The sequence below is a fragment of the Abramis brama genome, assembly GCF_963993115.1.
Source record: "Abramis brama genome assembly, chromosome: 20".
In the NCBI taxonomy this organism is placed as follows: Eukaryota; Metazoa; Chordata; class Actinopteri; order Cypriniformes; family Leuciscidae; genus Abramis; species Abramis brama.
This window is the reverse complement of record NC_139982.1, coordinates 3,858,030-3,877,175: the sequence shown is the minus strand read 5'-3', so window position 1 is coordinate 3,877,175 and position 19,146 is coordinate 3,858,030. Positions and strand designations below refer to the sequence as shown.

Sequence of the window (19,146 nt, the reverse complement as noted above, 5' to 3'; positions counted from 1 at the left end):
CACTGTGTGAACACATAGCTACCACTGATACTGTGTAAACTCTTACAGTAATAATCTCCTGTATCTTCAGTCTGGACTCCACTGATGGTCAGAGTAAAATCACTGCCAGATCCACTGCCACTGAATCTAGATGGAGTTCCTGACTGGAGTTGGTTTATGTAATAAATCAGGAGTTTAGGAGCTTCTCCAGGTTTCTGCTGATACCAGTATAATTGGTTGTTGCTGTATATTCCTACATCTATATTACACTCTATTGTTGCTGTTTGACTCTGTTGGACAGTTTTAACTTCAGGTTGAGTCAGAGTCACTCCTCTGGATTCTGAAGAAGAGAAAATAAAAACTATTAGTGTTTAAAACTATTATCATCATATACTTTTATAAAAACACCAAAACCAGAGTCAGTTTTTACATCTTACCTTGAATAAACAGTGCAATGGTCCAGATGAAGATGTTGATTGTGTTCATTGCTGTAGTTTAGTCTTGTGTGATGATGAAGATTGTGTTCTGCTCTCAGTCATGAAGTGTTAAACTCACAGCACTATAAACACTCTCAGAGCACTGAAGCATGTGCTGACAATGCAAAGAAGTGGGCAGGATTTACAACAGCTTGTGCTGATAACTAACTCATAAACTCTACATAGAAGATTTTACTTTCAGAATAATGTTATTGAACCATTTAGTTATTAATTGTACATATTTATTAATTGTGAAATATTTGTGTGTATGTTTGTCAGGAGTTCAGTTCTGTGCTACACCTTTACAAGCATGTTAACAATGACAAATCAAGAACTAAATAAATAAGTTTTACTATATTTAGAGTCATAATAATAAAAAAAGTCCATTATGGTCTTTGGAATCAATGTTGACATGTTGCTCTCTGGGAAATATTTTCATGATATCTATTTTTCCCACATTTTCCACATGCATGAAGTTCATCAGGACTCATAAACAGGTCATTATATATTAAACAATGTGCATCTGAAATGTTCAGAATTATTGATTCATTTATTTGAAGCTGCAGGTTTTTCTGTGAATCATGATGATTGATCTGCATATGAAGAACAGAAGCATCATTATGAGAAACTCCACAACATCATCCATGATCAAAGAGGTCAAAGGTCACCTCAGAGGTCACAGCTCATCAAATATATTTCTTTAAACAGTGTTATATCAGAAAGCATTTAGTCAAATCTGAATGAGTGAGTGTTGAGAAGAGCTGAGGATCTTCTAATATCAGTGTGTTGAAGTGTTGTTTCTCTCTCTCTGCTGGAGTGTGTGTTCACTCGAGTGGAATAGAGGTTTTTGTACGAGCGTTTCATTAGATTGTATCACTGTGGTACACATTCGGTGGAGGAACTAAACTGGTGATCAAATGTAAGTATTTTAATTACATATTTAAAAAAAATACAATTTTAATTTCAGAAAGTGTTTTATAGTTGAAACAAGAACAACATTTATTAATAATAATGATTATTAGATATTGTGGCAACACTTTACTTAAAGCCTTTATGTATAATGCATTATAAAGCTATCAATAGCGTATGTTATAATGTCATATATGTTTTCATAAATAACTGTAACCAAAGTTAAAATGTTTTATAATATTTGCAAATTCCTTGTTACATCTAGAATTGTTTGTCATGAGTTTTAGTGTATTATAATTTTTTGGAGGTGTAACAATGAATAGATAATATTATAATGTGTTAAAACCTTGGTTACAATTATTGATGAGATTATACTTGCATCATAATGTGTAAAACAATATAAAATGAATGCATTAAAGTATGTTTTATAATGTAATATGTATAAAGGCTTTAAACAAAAAATGAATTCTAAACATATTTCCACACTGTGTCTCACTATGAGTTTATTCAGTTTATTACAGGTTTGTCTTTCCTTCATTTATTTATACACTGAGTTCATATTTAGTTCATCTTTTATTGTAGAAATCATACATGGACAAAAGAGATTTGACATCAGAATGTAAATGTTGCTCCTTTCTGTAGTTCAGTCAATGATACTGAATCTCTTTTGCTCATGTTGTGCTTATAATTCAGTGTTTTGTTCATTCTGTATGATTCAATTGTGTTTTAACTCTGTTTGAAATTGAGTTACATTTTCAGTTCAGGTGAATATCTCAAAATGTAAGATATTTATGTTCAGAGTGAATAATTGCTGGAATTAAAGCAGTCAGATCTGCCTGATAATAGATAATATGTGTTATAACTGCTGTTACACTTATTGATTAGATCATACATGCATTTTAATGTATATAGCAGTGCATAATTAATGCTTTAAAAATACTTTTATAATGCAATATGTATGAAAGCTTTAAACAAAGTGTTGTGTGTGTGTGTGTGTGTGTGTGTGTGTGTGTGTGTGTGTGTGTGTGAATGTGTTGTGTTTGTCTCCTGCAGCTGGTCCCACAGTGAAGCCCTCAGTGTCTCTGCTGCCGCCCTCTTCTCTGCAGATCTTTGGAGACTCAGCCGCACTGCTCTGCCTGCTCAGCTCTTACTCTCCACAGGGGGCGCTGGTGAGCTGGACACTGGACGGGTCAGAGGTCACCGAGGGGGTTCTGACCAGCGCAGAGAGCCAGCAGGACGGCCGCTACAGCCGCAGTAGCGTCCTGACCCTCAGCAAAGCACGCTGGGAAGAGGGAGAGCTGTACGTCTGCAGAGTAACACATGATGGAGCTCCTCATGAGGTCTCGTTCCACAAGAGCTCTGAGTGCTGATGTTTCTCTCCTGAAGATGAGCCGTATCTGAGTGTCCTGTGTCAGGCAGGATTCACATGAGTCTAGTGCTGCAGCTGTAGTGATTTACAACTCAATACTGAAACTGAGTGTGTGTGTGTGTGTGTGTGTGTGTGTGATCTTTCAATCTGCTGTGTTTGCTGCAACATTCAATAAAGCTTCTCAACAAGTTCACTTTGTGTCTGACAACATCATTCAACTAACAGATGAAGATGCAGGTGCTTTTCAGAAGGTTGATGTAGCAGTAAATGTCAAATAAAGCTCTTGGGGTTTGAACATGGTCTCTGGAGACAGAGCTGCTCTATTCTGAGAGGATCACAATCACTCCACCCTGACAATGCAAATGGGGTTTCAGTCTCACTCTCTGATTGGTTACATGATCTGGACTGGAACACTTTCACTTCTGCTTTAGTGAAGCAGCGCAGACAAACTGATCATTAAATTTTTTTATGAGATAATTAACTTATATATTAAAATGGCATCATAAATCATATAAAAACATGATCACAAATCAAGAATGTAAAAGTTTCTGTCTCAGATGGAAAGCATCACATCCAGACAGCAGAAGTGACTGAATGCAGTCTGAACAGTTTGATTGACAGGATCATATATTACACCTAAAACATGATGATCATATTGAAACATATATACTATAACAAACTAATGATCCTACCTATTTCAGTTCAAAGAAATCCCACCCTCATTCTATCATAATCACCTTTGGGCTGAGACTCATTGCTGAAGTCAAGGGCTTCGTCAACTTTGCATTTAAGGAACACAAACTGTAGTAAAATAGCTAATGTGAGGACCTGGGCTTTTCATTCAAGACTCTATGGAAATATCTAAAACTGTACAATATCTGTTACCCACAATATGAGGACATTGTTAAACACACACACTCTTAACGTTGAAACATACAATATCAGGACATCGTCTGAAACACAGTTCAATCTTTCACAGCCTAAAGCAAAATGAGGACATGACGACTGAACACACAAAGAGTCAGCGTTCCTGTCTTCTAAGTTATACTGTTGTAGTAAAAGAAAGCTAAAATCTCCACAGTAATGGACAGGGATCTAATTCCCTAGAAGTTAAACCATGTAAACTGATAAGCAGAAGCTTACATGGGCAATAAATGTGTTTGAAGTAGATAAAAACATAGAATTTTGTGAAAATTAAGATAATTTTTAATGTTTTGAGGGGTAGTTAGATCTATCAAATGCTAGGGGTATTTGCAGTTGTAAGTATCAAACACCAGGTAAATATCGTTTTGCAGCTCCTCTCTCAGCAGCTCTGCTAAAAACAGGTCGCTTTTGGTCTATCTAATTAATGTTCACAAACCTTTCTTCTGATTTGCCGATTCGAAAGACGCATGAGCAGGGCAGCCACAGGGAACAAGCTGTAGTGTGTGTGCAGCGACTGAAGGAGAAGCTCAGCCGTTTGTGGCGTCACAAAATGCAGGAAGTCAAAACGGCTCGTTTTCAGCCACATCTTCTACATCTGATCTAAATGCAGGCAGTGTGCGTTTGTCTGACGATCGACAGTGTTGACACTTAGACGGTAAGTACATAGCGCCTAGACCTTCGTTATGATGATAAACGACAGGAAATTTCGATTTTGACAATATGTGACCTTTAAGTTATTTACGTCTGCCAGTTGTGTACAGACATTGATTTATGCTGCTATTATGTATTGAAGTCTAGTTATTTTCCCCAAAAGAGGGGCGGTGACGAAATTTACAGTTAAGTTCCCGGATGTGCCGGTAGTCCGTATTGCAAAGAGCTAGCGACCTACTTCCACATTCAACTAACGCTTGATGTCACCATTACAAATAACAACAGTCACCATTTTCTTGTGTACCAATGGAATGACCAAGCCAATCAGTTCAATGCCATTTCTATTTATTTTATTTCTATGATTTTAATCCTAGCTCTACATTTAGTGTGTGCGCTTGTAAAACTAGTGATATAGCCTAGCCTACACACTCCTGGCACAGTAGCCTATAACAGTTAGGACCTAGCATTTATTTTAGGAGGAGAGGTGTAGAGCCTACAGTGTTACTTTGGGAGGAGAGGGAGTGATGTAATTTGACTCTCTAATGTGATTCTCTTTGGAACTAAAATATCAACAACCTTCAAGTTGCAACCTCTTCAATCAGCATCAATATCAGTAATTCACTATTTTGTACATGTGCCCAGAGGACTGTTAGGGGGCAGGCTACATATTATCATCAAGTAGGCCTATACTAAATAATGTAGTCAACATTTTATGTTGGTTTAAGTTATAAACAAAACATGTTATAAACTGACAAAATCCATGGTTCTACATCATTGTTGGCAAAATGATCATGATAGCCTATATATTTCAGCCATATCTGCTTTAGTCTTGTGTAGATTTAGGCTACTTTTTTCATTATAAATTAGTTTTCTTTTGACCTTATAGGCTGTATTGTAATATGCTATAATGTAAACAGTGAAATATATGTATCTCAAAGTATCAATAGTTCCCATAATAGTCCCCTGAACCCCCCTAGTATTTGGCACAAAAATATACGTTGCGCGGAGTGTTACAAGAACATTATTTCTATAACATAAATTAGCCTAGCCTTTTAAGAGTAGTTTAATTTCTTACTTCAAAGACTTAAGAGAAATGTTTCTCAGATGGTTAATCTGAGAAACATTGACATCTAAATGTATTTACAAAAAAGATATATTTGCTTTCAATCTGATGCTAAATTAAGTGGAGATTATTAATTTGTCTATAACATGTAGAATAGATCTGATTCAAATGATTGACAACAGGTTCCTAGGTATGTATCAAATATGCACAAACTGGCATTGGGGGAATATGTCACGGTGTGACAAATGAGAGGGCGGAACTAAAGTTCGCCGCAATTGTATCCCCTCCGGTACAATAACAAGGACACACCACCCCCCGTGTAAATGTGTATCTGTTGCCTTGACAACCGGGATGAGGAAATCGACATCAGGTGTGGGGAATTAATCTAGAGCCATGACGAAGCCATGTGGGCATTGAGAAGGATATAAAAAGCCAGTGAAGAGAGACTGCCTGGTGGTTCTCCTCCCGTGAGGTACTGTGTTTGTCGGCGGGTTGTTCTTGTATTTGAGGCTGGGCTGTGAAACGGGCGAAGATTGAAGCTGAGAAGGGGAAGAAGAGAGTGAAGTAATTACCAACGAAAATCCAAGGAATATCGTCAGCAGTGGGGAAGACGTAAAGTGATGAGTATCGGATTCGTTGTTTATATGCACTAACACTGAAGTGGTGTTGAGAGTTTGGAAAGTGTGTGGCACGAGTGAACTAGTACACCGAGTGAATTGTTGATCTGTCTCCAACTTTTGTCCGCTCCTCGCTGAATGTGACGATCGCTGTACCCGTTTCTGCTGTCTCTGGAGAGAAGTTGAGTCCTTGTGAGAGACGAGAGTCGATCTGGTGGGAGAAAGACCGGTGGGTGAGTGCTGGCCCTAATGCACGGTGTGCGAGTGGAATGCCAGTGCCTGAAGTGACGATTCACACGGTTTGTGTTATGGAGTGAAGTTCATCGTGTGGAGAAGTAATAGTAGTCTGCTGTGCACTCTCTCCTTACAGTCTTTTCACTCGCCGTCTCCAAGGAAGGTTTGATATATCAAGCGCCCAACTTACCATTTTGAGATAGCCCGGCTCTGTTAATGCCGAATGTTATATATGCTGTCGAACTTTTAAACCTTGCTACATTGTTACAGTATACAGCTGAAGTGGAGTGTCTCGCTTAAAGCATCCTCCCCGCCTGGTGGTTTCCACACGCTCCTGACGAAAGCCGTTGCCTTGTTTAGAACGAGAGAAGGTATCTCAGCTGAATGTTCTATATGCTGTTGAATAGTTAAACCCTGTTACATCGTTACAGTGTACAGTCGAAGTGGAGCGTCTCGCTCAAAGTGTCGTCCTCGTCTGGTGGTCTCCACACGTCTTAATCGAAAGCCCGTGCCCTGTTCAGAAAGAGAGAAGGTATCTCAGCTGAATGTTCTATAGGCTGTTGAATAGCTAAACCCTGCTACCTGGTTACAGCGCACAGCCGAAGTGGAGTGTCTTGCTCAAAGTGTCCTCCCCGCCTGGTGGTCTCCACATGCCCCATTGAAAGCCGCTGCCCTGTTTAGAACGAGAGAAGGTATTGCAGCTGAATGTTTCATCTACTGTTGAATGGTTAAATTCTGTTGTATTGTTACAGTGTACAGCTGAAGTGGAGCGTCTCGCTCCAAGTGTCGTCCTCGTCTGGTGGTCTCCACACGTCTTAATCGAAAGCCCGTGCCCTGTTCAGAAAGAGAGAAGGTATCTCAGCTGAATGTTCTATAGGCTGTTGAATAGCTAAACCCTGCTACCTGGTTACAGCGCACAGCCGAAGTGGAGTGTCTCGCTCAAAGTGTCCTTCCTGCCGGGTGGTCTCCACACGTTCCTATCGAAAGTCGCTGCCCTGTTCAGGATGAGAGAAGGTATTACAGCTGAATGTTTCATCTACTGTTGAACGGTTAAATCCTGTTGCATTGCTACAGTGTACAGCTGAAGTGGAGTGATTCGCTTAAAGCATCCTTCCTGCCTGGTGGTCTCCACACGCTCCTATTGAAAGCCGCTGCCCTGTTCAGAACGAGAGAAGGTTCGTCCCCTGCAACACATGTGAGAACTGTATATTGTTGTTGAAGTTGATTCTGTCTGTCTTAGAGGAGCCCCGCTCAGCCTGCGACTTTGAGTCTGCTACAACCCTAAGTCCATCTGCATGGTATGAAGTTATCTGTCCCCTGCAACACACGTGAGAACTGTGTACTGTTGTTGAAGTTGATTCTGTCTGTCTTAGAGAAGCTCCGCTCAGCCTGTGACTTTGAGTCTGCTACAACCCCAAGTCCCTCTGCATGGTGTGAAGTTATCTGTCCCCTGTAACACACGTGAGAACTGTGTACTGTTGTTGAAGTTGATTCTGTCTGTCTTAGAGAAGCTCCGCTCAGCCTGTGACTTTGAGTCTGCTACAACCCCAAGTCCCTCTGCATGGTGTGAAGCTATCTGTCCCCTGCAACACACGTGAGAACTGTATACCGCTGTTGAAGTTGATTCTGTCTGTCTTAGAGAAGCTCCGTCCAGCCTGCAACTTGAGTCTGCTACAACCCCAAGCCCATTTGCATGGTGTGAAGTTATCTGTCCCCTGCAACACACGTGAGGACTGTATACTGCTGTTGAAGTTGATTCTGTCTGTCCTAGAGAAGTTCCGCTCAGCCTGCGACTTTGAGCCTGCTGCAGCCCCATAGTCCACCTGTCTGATGTAAAGTGTTCATCTCCCGGTAACACACGTGAAGCCTGTTATCCTCTGCTCCCAGTGTCGATACTGCCTGTTCTGAGGAACAGCCCCGACCGCATACTTACCCGTGGAAACTTACCTGTCCCTCACAGGCCACTGAGAACCTTGCACCGGTGTGAGAAGAGGAAGGGCCCCGACCGTCTACTCACTTGTGGAAACTCACCTGTCCATCTCACACCATTGTGAACCCTACATCGGCGTGGGAAGAGGAAGGGCCCCGACCGTATACTCACCTGTGGAAATCCACCGGTCCATCACAGGCCTCTGTGAACCTTGCATCGGCGTGGGAGTGGGCCCCGGAGACTACTGCATTGCCTCGATTCCTGGGAAGAAGAAGAGAGGAAGTTTTAGTTTAGGTTATTCAAATTACTTTTAACTTTAATAAAAAGAACTGTTATTCTTTTAAATTCCGTTTCCGTCTCGTCTCTGACACGTTCCTCAGGGTGGTCCTGGTTCAGGGGTGGGCGCAGTCCGGCTTGGCCCATCCCGACCTGTGACAGATTTGGCGTAGTCGGCAGGATACCACCTTGAGTTGAGCGATCAGAGCGAGATGGCTGAAGAAGAGCCAATAGTGCGGCAACCGGCAATGCCGATTTTTATGGGAGCCCCGTGGGCCCAGAAGTACGGAGGCCCCGGATCAGAAGTGAGTTTGTCAGGTTGGAAAGCTCAGGTCGAGTACTTAGCCGGACTTCAAGGTCTGAGTGCCCCTCAGAGAGTACAGTTTGTTTTAAATTCCCTGGAAGGAGAAGCAAGAAGAGAGGTACAGGCAGCGCCGGAAGTAAATCGAACGACGGCTCAAGCAATCTTTGAATTTCTTACGGGGCAATATGGAGACACCACCCCGGTAGCTGTCCTGCGAACGCAGTTTTTCAATTGTAGGCAAGGGCCTCGACAAAATGTCCGCGCATTCACACTACAGTTGAGGGAACAGTTCTCCCGTTTGAAAGGAAGACAGGATCACGGTATGGGTGATGAGGAAGTCCTGTTGAGAGATCAGTTTCTATTAGGATTACGAGAAGGCCCTGTGCGTCAGAGTCTGCGGGTCCAATTACGACGAGAACCCGACCTCACTTTTGAAGAGCTGCGTGGAGAAGCTTTAGCCCTTGAACGTGACCATACTGCAAGCGTAGACCCTCCCAGTTGTCTGGCCACCAATGTCGCTAGTGTTCCACCGCCCCCTGTTACATCGGACTGGAAGCAGGCCCTTCGGGAGGAGCTGAAGAAGGACGTACGTGAGCAACTGTCCGAACTGTCTAAGTCCCTCGTGGCAGAACTTTGCCGAGAACATCCCCGTTCGTTGCCTCCGCCACGGGAGCGGGCGTACTCCGATGGGGGCCATCTCCCAGAACGCCGTCCACTCCGGCCTTTGGGGCCTCGATTCCAGTGGGATGAACAGGGTCGTCCTCTCTGCAATAACTGTGGAGAACCGGGTCATTACTTCCGTCAGTGCCCCTCCAGACGGGTGTCGCAGGGGGTTTTTTAGAGCGTCCGGCCACTGTGGGTCAAGTGGTCGGGACCCCCTTGTTAGACCCTCAGCTTCCCACACTCCCCAACGAACACCTGGTGGGCCGTTGCCCGGTTGTGGCGATTCAGGTCAACGGCCGGGAGGTACAATGTCTCCTGGACACCGGGTCGCAAGTAACCTTGTTTGCGGAGAGCCTGACTCATGAGTTGTTTGGCGCCCAGGGTCGGTCGATGGCCGAAGCCCCCTGGTTGACCCTGCGTGGGGCAAATGGACTTGACATACCATACGTAGGATATTTGGTGATGGATCTGGAAATACACGGGGTTGTGGTACCCCAGAAGGGAGTAGTGGTGGTGCGAGATGGCTGTCTGGGGTCTCATCGGGCCCTACTGGGCATGAACGTGATCTCGGAGTGTTGGGAGGAACTGTTCCGGAGCAGACCAGTGCGAGCTGCCTCGTCATCAGATGGCCAGGAGTGGGATCGGGTGAGAGCCGACTGTCGCCGGGTTTGCCTGGCCGAGCAGCAGGGCGAACGGGAGAGTACTGGGAGAGTGGCCTGCCGTTATGCCTTGTCCGTTCCCGCTCGAAGTGAGGCCGTGGTCTGGGTCAGGGTGCCCTCTCGGCTTTATAGCCCCCAGGAGTGGGTTTTGGTGGAGCCCTACCCGGATGGCCCCAAGGTGGAAGTCGCTCGGGGGTTGGCGTCCGCAAGGAGAGGCCGAGTCTCAGTTAGAGTCCAAAACACCAATTCTTTCCCGATCCACCTATACCGCCACCAATGCCTGGCCCGAGTTACCTCGGTGAAGCCCCATCAAATTCGAGAACAGGGAGAAGTGGAATTCTGTCGAGTAAGTCCAACAGTGGTAGAGGTGGCCCTGGCACAAACGGGTCGACACGTGGAAGAGGTTGGAGGAAGACTGCCGACACACCTGGAAGGAGAGTCGTTACGTGGAGAGGGATTGAAAGAGGACCAAGTCCAACAACTTCAATGTTTCTTGACGAAATGGCAACACTTGTTCTCTACCCACGACGAGGACTACGGCCGTACGGATGCAGTTAAGCACCAGATCCCGACTGGAGAGGCTACACCCAGCAGGGAGCGTTATCGACCCGTGCCTCCGACCCTGTACTCAGAGGTTCGCACCCTCCTGAGGGGGATGTTGGATAAGGGGATTATCCGGGAGAGCAGCAGTCCTTGGGCCGCGCCGATCGTACTGGTACGGAAGAAAAATGGTTCTTGGAGGTTCTGCATGGACTACCGGCGGCTGAATCAGGTGACTAAAAGGGATGCTTTCCCACTGCCCCGAGTAGAAGATTCTCTCACCAGCCTTACACAAGCAGCTTGGTATTCGACACTCGATCTGGCCAGCGGATACTGGCAAGTCCAGGTGGATGAGCGGGACAGGGAGAAGACTGCGTTCACTACCCCCTTTGGGTTATATGAGTGGGATCGGATGCCTTTTGGCCTCTGCAACGCCCCAGCCACCTTCCAACGGCTCATGCAGCGTTGCCTGGGCGGCCAACTAATGGAGACCACGCTCGTCTACCTCGACGACGTGATCGTCTATTCTCCGGATTTCGGGTCCCATCTCCAACATCTGGAACAGGTCTTTCTCTCCCTGGAGAGGTACGGGCTGAAACTCCAGCCGGATAAATGTCAGTTTTTCCGAAAGGAGGTAAAATTCTTGGGCCACATTGTGAGTGCGGGAGGGATTTCTGTTGACCCGGAGAAGGTGGCGGCTGTGCAGGGGTGGACCACCCCTAAGACGGTGCGCCAGGTTAGATCCTTCCTGGGCTTCGTCGGATATTATAGGCGATTCATTAAAGACTTCTCCAGAATCGCCAAGCCGATCAATCAGCTGCTGGGAGGTACGGGACGAGTTCGGGGCCGAGGGTCACCATCGATCCAGTGGGATCCGGCGTGTGAGGAGGCCTTTCAGAGGCTCAAACAGGAGTTACTACAGGCCCCGATTTTGGCTTATGCCGACTTCACACAGCCCTTCATCCTGTACACAGATGCCAGTAACCTGGGCTTGGGAGCTGTCCTGGCTCAGAAGCAACAAGGAAGGGAGAGGGTAATCGCTTATGCGAGCCGAAGCCTGCACCCCACCGAGAAAAACGACGCCAATTACAGTTCTTTTAAACTCGAGCTACTGGCAATGAAGTGGGCGTTGAGTGAAAAATTTAAAGATTACCTGTGGGGAGCAAGGGTGCAAGTGGTTACGGACAATAATCCGCTCGTACATCTACAGACCGCCGAGCTGGGGGCAGTAGAGCAGAGATGGGTGGCACAACTGGCGAACTTCGATTACCAGCTCCAATACCGGCCAGGGAGGGAACATACCAACGCCGATGTCCTATCTAGGCTGCCAGAGGAAGGATCATCGGGCCCGGTGTTGGCTCGTGAAGCAGGACACGACGAAGGACTAATGGTGGGGATTGTGGAGGCACCAGGCCAGCCATTGGAAGAACCCCCGGGTTGTTGGGGATGGGACCCGCAGCGTTGGAGGTTATGGCAGGGCGAGGACGAGGATCTGCTGGTGGTCCGGACTTGGCTGAGGCGGAAGGCATGGCCCGAAGGTGCGGAATGCCGAGCTCAGACCCAGACAGTGCGAGGACTGTTGGGCCAGAGAGAGAGACTCTACTTGAAGGAAGGGGTGATTTGTAGGGCCCTTCAAGATCCCAAGTGGGGCGACAAGGTCTGTCAGGTGGTGGTCCCCGAGGGACGCTGGCCAGCGTTGTTGGAAGCCTATCACACCAGGATGGGGCATCAAGGGCAGGAGAGGACGACAGCATTATTACGGCGACACTTCTATTGGCCCGGGATGGAGGGCACGACGAGGGCCTATCTACAGAGGTGTCCACGCTGTATACTGTTTAAGACCAAGAAAGAGGTACGGGCTCCGCTGGTTCCAATTCAGGCCAAGGCACCCTTGCACATTGTTGCTATGGACTATCTGACCCTGGGTCGGCCGGTGGACCGGATCCAGTATATCCTTGTGGTTACGGACCTGTTCACGAAGTACGCTTGGGCCGTTCCGACCCTAGATCAGACTGCCATTACCACCGCCAACGCCCTGTGGAAGTACGTAATCCAGCCGTTCGGGTGTCCCGAAGTACTCCATTCGGATCAGGGGCCTAATTTTGAGTCCAGGGTGATACATGAGCTGTGCCAGCTGTATGGAGGGAAGAAGACCCATACGACCACCTATCACCCCCAAGGGAACGGGGGGTGTGAGAGGTTTAACCAGACGCTGCTGAGCCTGCTGGGGACCCTGGAGGAGGACCAGCAGGGCCATTGGGCCGACAGACTTCCGGCATTAGTTCAGGCATACAACAATAGCGTACACAGTACTACGGGCTATGCCCCAACTTACCTGATGTTTGGAAGGCATGTGAGGCTTCCAACTGATTTGCTCTTGGGGACCATGGTGGCGGAAGAAGGGAGCAGTCTGACCGATTGGGTGACCAGGCACCACCAGCGCCTTCAGTCGGCTTATGAGCAGGTCTCGGATCAGATCAATCGGGCTGCAGCAAAGAACAAAAGGCTATATGACCGGACGGCTCGGGAAGCACCGCTACTACCAGGGGAGTGGGTATTGGTAAGGGACAACCGTCGCCAGGGGAAGGGCAAACTAAGTGACCAGTGGGAGTCACAGCCCTATGTAGTCCAGCGGCAACCACACCCAGAACAGCCGGTGTATGCCATCCGTCCCGAAGGGAGAGCCGGTCCAGAGCGGGTGCTGCATCGCAACCTGATTCGCCCCTGTCCGAACTATCCGACTCCTGCTGCCGAAAAGCCCCCCGGTGAAACAGCATGGATGCCCCAGTTGGTGGGATGGGCAGTGGTCCCGAGGGGACTAGGCATAGAGCCACGGCCTGAAGAGCCTATTTCTCCACCCAGGCGGTCCCAGCGGAAGAACCGAGGTCAGCCCCCAGCTAGATATGGAGACTAGGTGTCCGGCTCCCGTTCTCGGGACTAGAACGGTTTGGCGGGGGGGTATGTCACGGTGTGACAAATGAGAGGGCGGAACTAAAGTTCGCCGCAATTGTATCCCCTCCGGTACAATAACAAGGACACACCACCCCCCCGTGTAAATGTGTATCTGTTGCCTTGACAACCGGGATGAGGAAATCGACATCAGGTGTGGGGAATTAATCTAGAGCCATGACGAAGCCATGTGGGCATTGAGAAGGATATAAAAAGCCAGTGAAGAGAGACTGCCTGGTGGTTCTCCTCCCGTGAGGTACTGTGTTTGTCGGCGGGTTGTTCTTGTATTTGAGGCTGGGCTGTGAAACGGGCGAAGATTGAAGCTGAGAAGGGGAAGAAGAGAGTGAAGTAATTACCAACGAAAATCCAAGGAATATCGTCAGCAGTGGGGAAGACGTAAAGTGATGAGTATCGGATTCGTTGTTTATATGCACTAACACTGAAGTGGTGTTGAGAGTTTGGAAAGTGTGTGGCACGAGTGAACTAGTACACCGAGTGAATTGTTGATCTGTCTCCAACTTTTGTCCGCTCCTCGCTGAATGTGACGATCGCTGTACCCGTTTCTGCTGTCTCTGGAGAGAAGTTGAGTCCTTGTGAGAGACGAGAGTCGATCTGGTGGGAGAAAGACCGGTGGGTGAGTGCTGGCCCTAATGCACGGTGTGCGAGTGGAATGCAGTGCCTGAAGTGACGATTCACACGGTTTGTGTTATGGAGTGAAGTTCATCGTGTGGAGAAGTAATAGTAGTCTGCTGTGCACTCTCTCCTTACAGTCTTTTCACTCGCCGTCTCCAAGGAAGGTTTGATATATCAAGCGCCCAACTTACCATTTTGAGATAGCCCGGCTCTGTTAATGCCGAATGTTATATATGCTGTCGAACTGTTAAACCTTGCTACATTGTTACAGTATACAGCTGAAGTGGAGTGTCTCGCTTAACCCTCTGAGGTCGACAAACGCGCCGACGCGTTTTGCCGGATTTTCTCCACATTGTAGCACTATAAACTTAAATTACTCCATCATTTATGGTCATACAGAAAAAAGAAATATAAAAAAAGAATCTGTGATATTTCTCCTTTTGTATGTGTCCACTTACAATCAAATCAAAACATTGTGCTTTTGTAAAATAAAGAAAATAAACAGGGTGTGCTTTCTGCCTCTCCGTCGCGGTGAACTTTTTTTTCTTGAGCACGTCTATAAACTGAAACAAAACTCAGCGAATACTTGTCACACATTTATGAGCCATATACCTTTATAAACATTTAAGTGTGTACTTTTAAATGATCGGATTCAAAACGAAAACAAATATTCTCTGTTTAAGTAATTTGTATAAAACCAACAAGATGTCCAGCTTCTCAAACCCTTGCTCATTACAGTTAATTTGGCCACGCCTACTCGCGCAAAAGATATTCACATGCAAATCTCCACATGGAACGCGAACGCGCTCGTTACCTCAACAACAAAACACTTCACTTTTCGTCGAGTTTGAAAGACGTGCCTGAGCTTACATTGGATTTAGGCTACCTCAGAAGAAGAAGAACGCGATTTGAAGACAAGAAAGATAAGGTAAGAAATTCTTACATAGCCTAGTTTGTTATTGTTGCATAAATGTCACGTTGCAGCTGAACTGTTGCTAGATATATGGGGAATATTATAATATTTAGACCCGTGTTTACTGTGTTTGTGGATATCTGCTCAAACATAGATATGTTTATGGTAACCATAATGTTTTATATTTGAGAGTGATCGCGTTTGAATGTATCATATTTTGCAAGCGATCGCGTTTGAATGTATCATATTTTGCAAGCGATCGCGTTTGAATGTATCATATGTGTTTACTGTGTTTGTGGATATCTGCTCAAACATAGATATGTTTATGGTAACCATAATGTTTTATATTTGAGAGTGATCGCGTTTGAATGTATCATATTTTGGATGAAAGCAAAACGCACCAAACGGCTTCATGTTTTTATTATTATCTCATTTCATATCATCATAACGGATGGAAACATTTGAAGTAACATGATAATCAATATATTTTTCTCTAGCTTCTTTTGGAAGATTTATAGGCTGCTATAGGTTATTTATTGTTATTATTATTTTATCCGCACTGCGCATATACCTTATGCCTACAAGGCACAACAAACCTGGTGTTCATTATATTATATATCGTTGGAATGATATATAATTTATATATCATTCCAACATATACATCGTTGGAAACGTGTGTGTGTGTGTGTGTATTCTGTGAATTTTAAAAAGGAATTTTAAAAAGCAATTTTAACCAGAAAAATCTAATATTTATTTCCAAAATCGTGCAGGCCTTTCTCTTGATATCAGTATGTTCACTTTTTTTTTTTCAGGTCCCAGATGCCACTGAGGACTTCAACATTCACATGAGTCTCAGTACGTGAACATGGTAAAGTGAAAATCTTGGAAATGAAAGGTATGTACAATGTTTTTAGGAATGGCACAAAGGTCTCTGTCTTTGAAGTGCTTTTTTGGCATTTGTTGTGTATCTTTGGATTATGTTGTGTTGTAAATAAATCCAAACAATTTAAAAGCCATTATTTTTTAAATCTCCTCATTTACAGTATTGTGCAAGGTTGCTCAGAATGATAGGGGCCTGATAGCTCCTAATAGGGCCGTTAGGGGAGGTTCTTTGTCTTTCTCAGGTGAGAAAAGCTTACATATTAATGAGCTCTCGCATAAGGCTTTTTCACACAAAACACGTCGTAAAATTTTTAAATCAATATATTGTCTTATCTGAATGAGCAGTCAGGGTGATTTTCACATAGTTTTGCAGCAAATATTCTAGGCTACGTCATACAATTTTCAAAAGTCTTGTGAAGAAATAATCAGTATGGGTTTCATGGCCTTATTTCAGTGAGAATTTTTTTTTGTATTTTCAAAAACCACGCATAAATGTCATTATCTCAAAACTACAAACTTTTACATACATGCTGCTGATATATTATTGTAGCAGAGTTTGTGCTGAATACAGTGTAATTAGACTTTAGCCATGAAAATGTCACAAGTAACAGAAATAACCAGAAATGTCAGAGCATGTCAGAACACCTCCAGGGCCCAGAAAACAGCTCAGACCTCAGAGGGTTAAAGCATCCTCCCCGCCTGGTGGTTTCCACACACTCCTGACGAAAGCCGTTGCCTTGTTTAGAACGAGAGAAGGTATCTCAGCTGAATGTTCTATATGCTGTTGAATAGTTAAACCCTGTTACATCGTTACAGTGTACAGTCGAAGTGGAGCGTCTCGCTCAAAGTGTCGTCCTCGTCTGGTGGTCTCCACACGTCTTAATCGAAAGCCCGTGCCCTGTTCAGAAAGAGAGAAGGTATCTCAGCTGAATGTTCTATAGGCTGTTGAATAGCTAAACCCTGCTACCTGGTTACAGCGCACAGCCGAAGTGGAGTGTCTTGCTCAAAGTGTCCTCCCCGCCTGGTGGTCTCCACATGCCCCATTGAAAGCCGCTGCCCTGTTTAGAACGAGAGAAGGTATTGCAGCTGAATGTTTCATCTACTGTTGAATGGTTAAATTCTGTTGTATTGTTACAGTGTACAGCTGAAGTGGAGCGTCTCGCTCCAAGTGTCGTCCTCGTCTGGTGGTCTCCACACATCTTAATCGAAAGCCCGTGCCCTGTTCAGAAAGAGAGAAGGTATCTCAGCTGAATGTTCTATAGGCTGTTGAATAGCTAAACCCTGCTACCTGGTTACAGCGCACAGCCGAAGTGGAGTGTCTCGCTCAAAGTGTCCTTCCTGCCGGGTGGTCTCCACACGTTCCTATCGAAAGTCGCTGCCCTGTTCAGGATGAGAGAAGGTATTACAGCTGAATGTTTCATCTACTGTTGAACGGTTAAATCCTGTTGAATTGCTACAGTGTACAGCTGAAGTGGAGTGATTCGCTTAAAGCATCCTTCCTGCCTGGTGGTCTCCACACGCTCCTATTGAAAGCCGCTGCCCTGTTCAGAACGAGAGAAGGTTCGTCCCCTGCAACACATGTGAGAACTGTATATTGTTGTTGAAGTTGATTCTGTCTGTCTTAGAGAAGCTCCGCTCAGCCTGTGACTTTGAGTCTGCTACAACCCCAAGTCCCTCTGCATGGTGTGAAGTTATCTGTCCCCTGCAACACACGTGAGAACTGTGTACTGTTGTTGAAGTTGATTCTGTCTGTCTTAGAGAAGCTCCGCTCAGCCTGTGACTTTGAGTCTGCTACAACCCCAAGTCCCTCTGCATGGTGTGAAGCTATCTGTCCCCTGCAACACACGTGAGAACTGTATACCGCTGTTGAAGTTGATTCTGTCTGTCTTAGAGAAGCTCCGTCCAGCCTGCGACTTGAGTCTGCTACAACCCCAAGTCCCTCTGCATGGTGTGAAGCTATCTGTCCCCTGCAACACACGTGAGGACTGTATACTGCTGTTGAAGTTGATTCTGTCTGTCCTAGAGAAGTTCCGCTCAGCCTGCGACTTTGAGCCTGCTGCAGCCCCATAGTCCACCTGTCTGATGTAAAGTGTTCATCTCCCGGTAACACACGTGAAGCCTGTTATCCTCTGCTCCCAGTGTCGATACTGCCTGTTCTGAGGAACAGCCCCGACCGCATACTTACCCGTGGAAACTTACCTGTCCCTCACAGGCCACTGCGAACCTTGCACCGGTGTGAGAAGAGGAAGGGCCCCGACCGTCTACTCACTTGTGGAAACTCACCTGTCCATCGCACACCATTGTGAACCCTACATCGGCGTGGGAAGAGGAAGGGCCCCGACCGTATACTCACCTGTGGAAATCCACCGGTCCATCACAGGCCTCTGTGAACCTTGCATCGGCGTGGGAGTGGGCCCCGGAGACTACTGCATTGCCTCGATTCCTGGGAAGAAGAAGAGAGGAAGTTTTAGTTTAGGTTATTCAAATTACTTTTAACTTTAATAAAAAGAACTGTTATTCTTTTAAATTCCGTTTCCGTCTCGTCTCTGACACGTTCCTCAGGGTGGTCCTGGTTCAGGGGTGGGCGCAGTCCGGCTTGGCCCATCCCGACCTGTGACAAATACATACGCTATCTCGGCTGCAGTCTGAATGGAAGCGGTGTGATGTGAATATGCAACAGTCAGCATTAAGTGGATATAACTTGGGGTGAACATTTCTGTTTGATGAAAATTATTAATAATTTCAAAGGTTGGACCTCCCTCAGTCGATGATGGTGGATTTCATGATGGAAACTCAACAAGCCCAAATGACCAGGTATATAAATACCAATAGACAACAATAATCAAATAGTAAAACACAAATCATATTAAGAAGCTCAAATGTTACTTTTAATTTTATGTTTTTATAAATGTGTTTAAATGTTGTGTTATGCACAATGTGACGGTACTAGGAGAACAATATTCTAGCTATTATTAAATGTTTAACTTATTGATGGAATGAGATGCTTTTCTCTCCATTTTCCTTTCGATCTCTAATGACATGACTGATGAATCTTCGGATGCTATGACTATGATGATGCCAACTATGTTCCAGATTCAAGTGGCAACTCCTCTGACACAAGTTCTAATAGTAGAGATCTAAAAATCATAGACACTCATCTTCCCCACAAAGTGTT

The 19,146-nt window shown here is 45.5% G+C and overlaps 2 long non-coding RNA genes across 2 annotated transcripts in view; one reads left to right on the top strand and one right to left on the bottom strand.

Moving 5' to 3' along the window:
- The window catches only part of LOC311071450, a 94,661-nt gene that overhangs the window by 59,423 nt on the left and 16,092 nt on the right, over positions 1-19,146 (bottom strand). The gene's annotated exons all lie outside the window — the stretch shown is intronic.
- Positions 1,260-2,926, top strand: LOC311071067. Its single transcript, XR_014603747.1, has 2 exons — positions 1,260-1,374; positions 2,418-2,926. It is a non-coding gene; the product is annotated as an uncharacterized lncRNA (long non-coding RNA).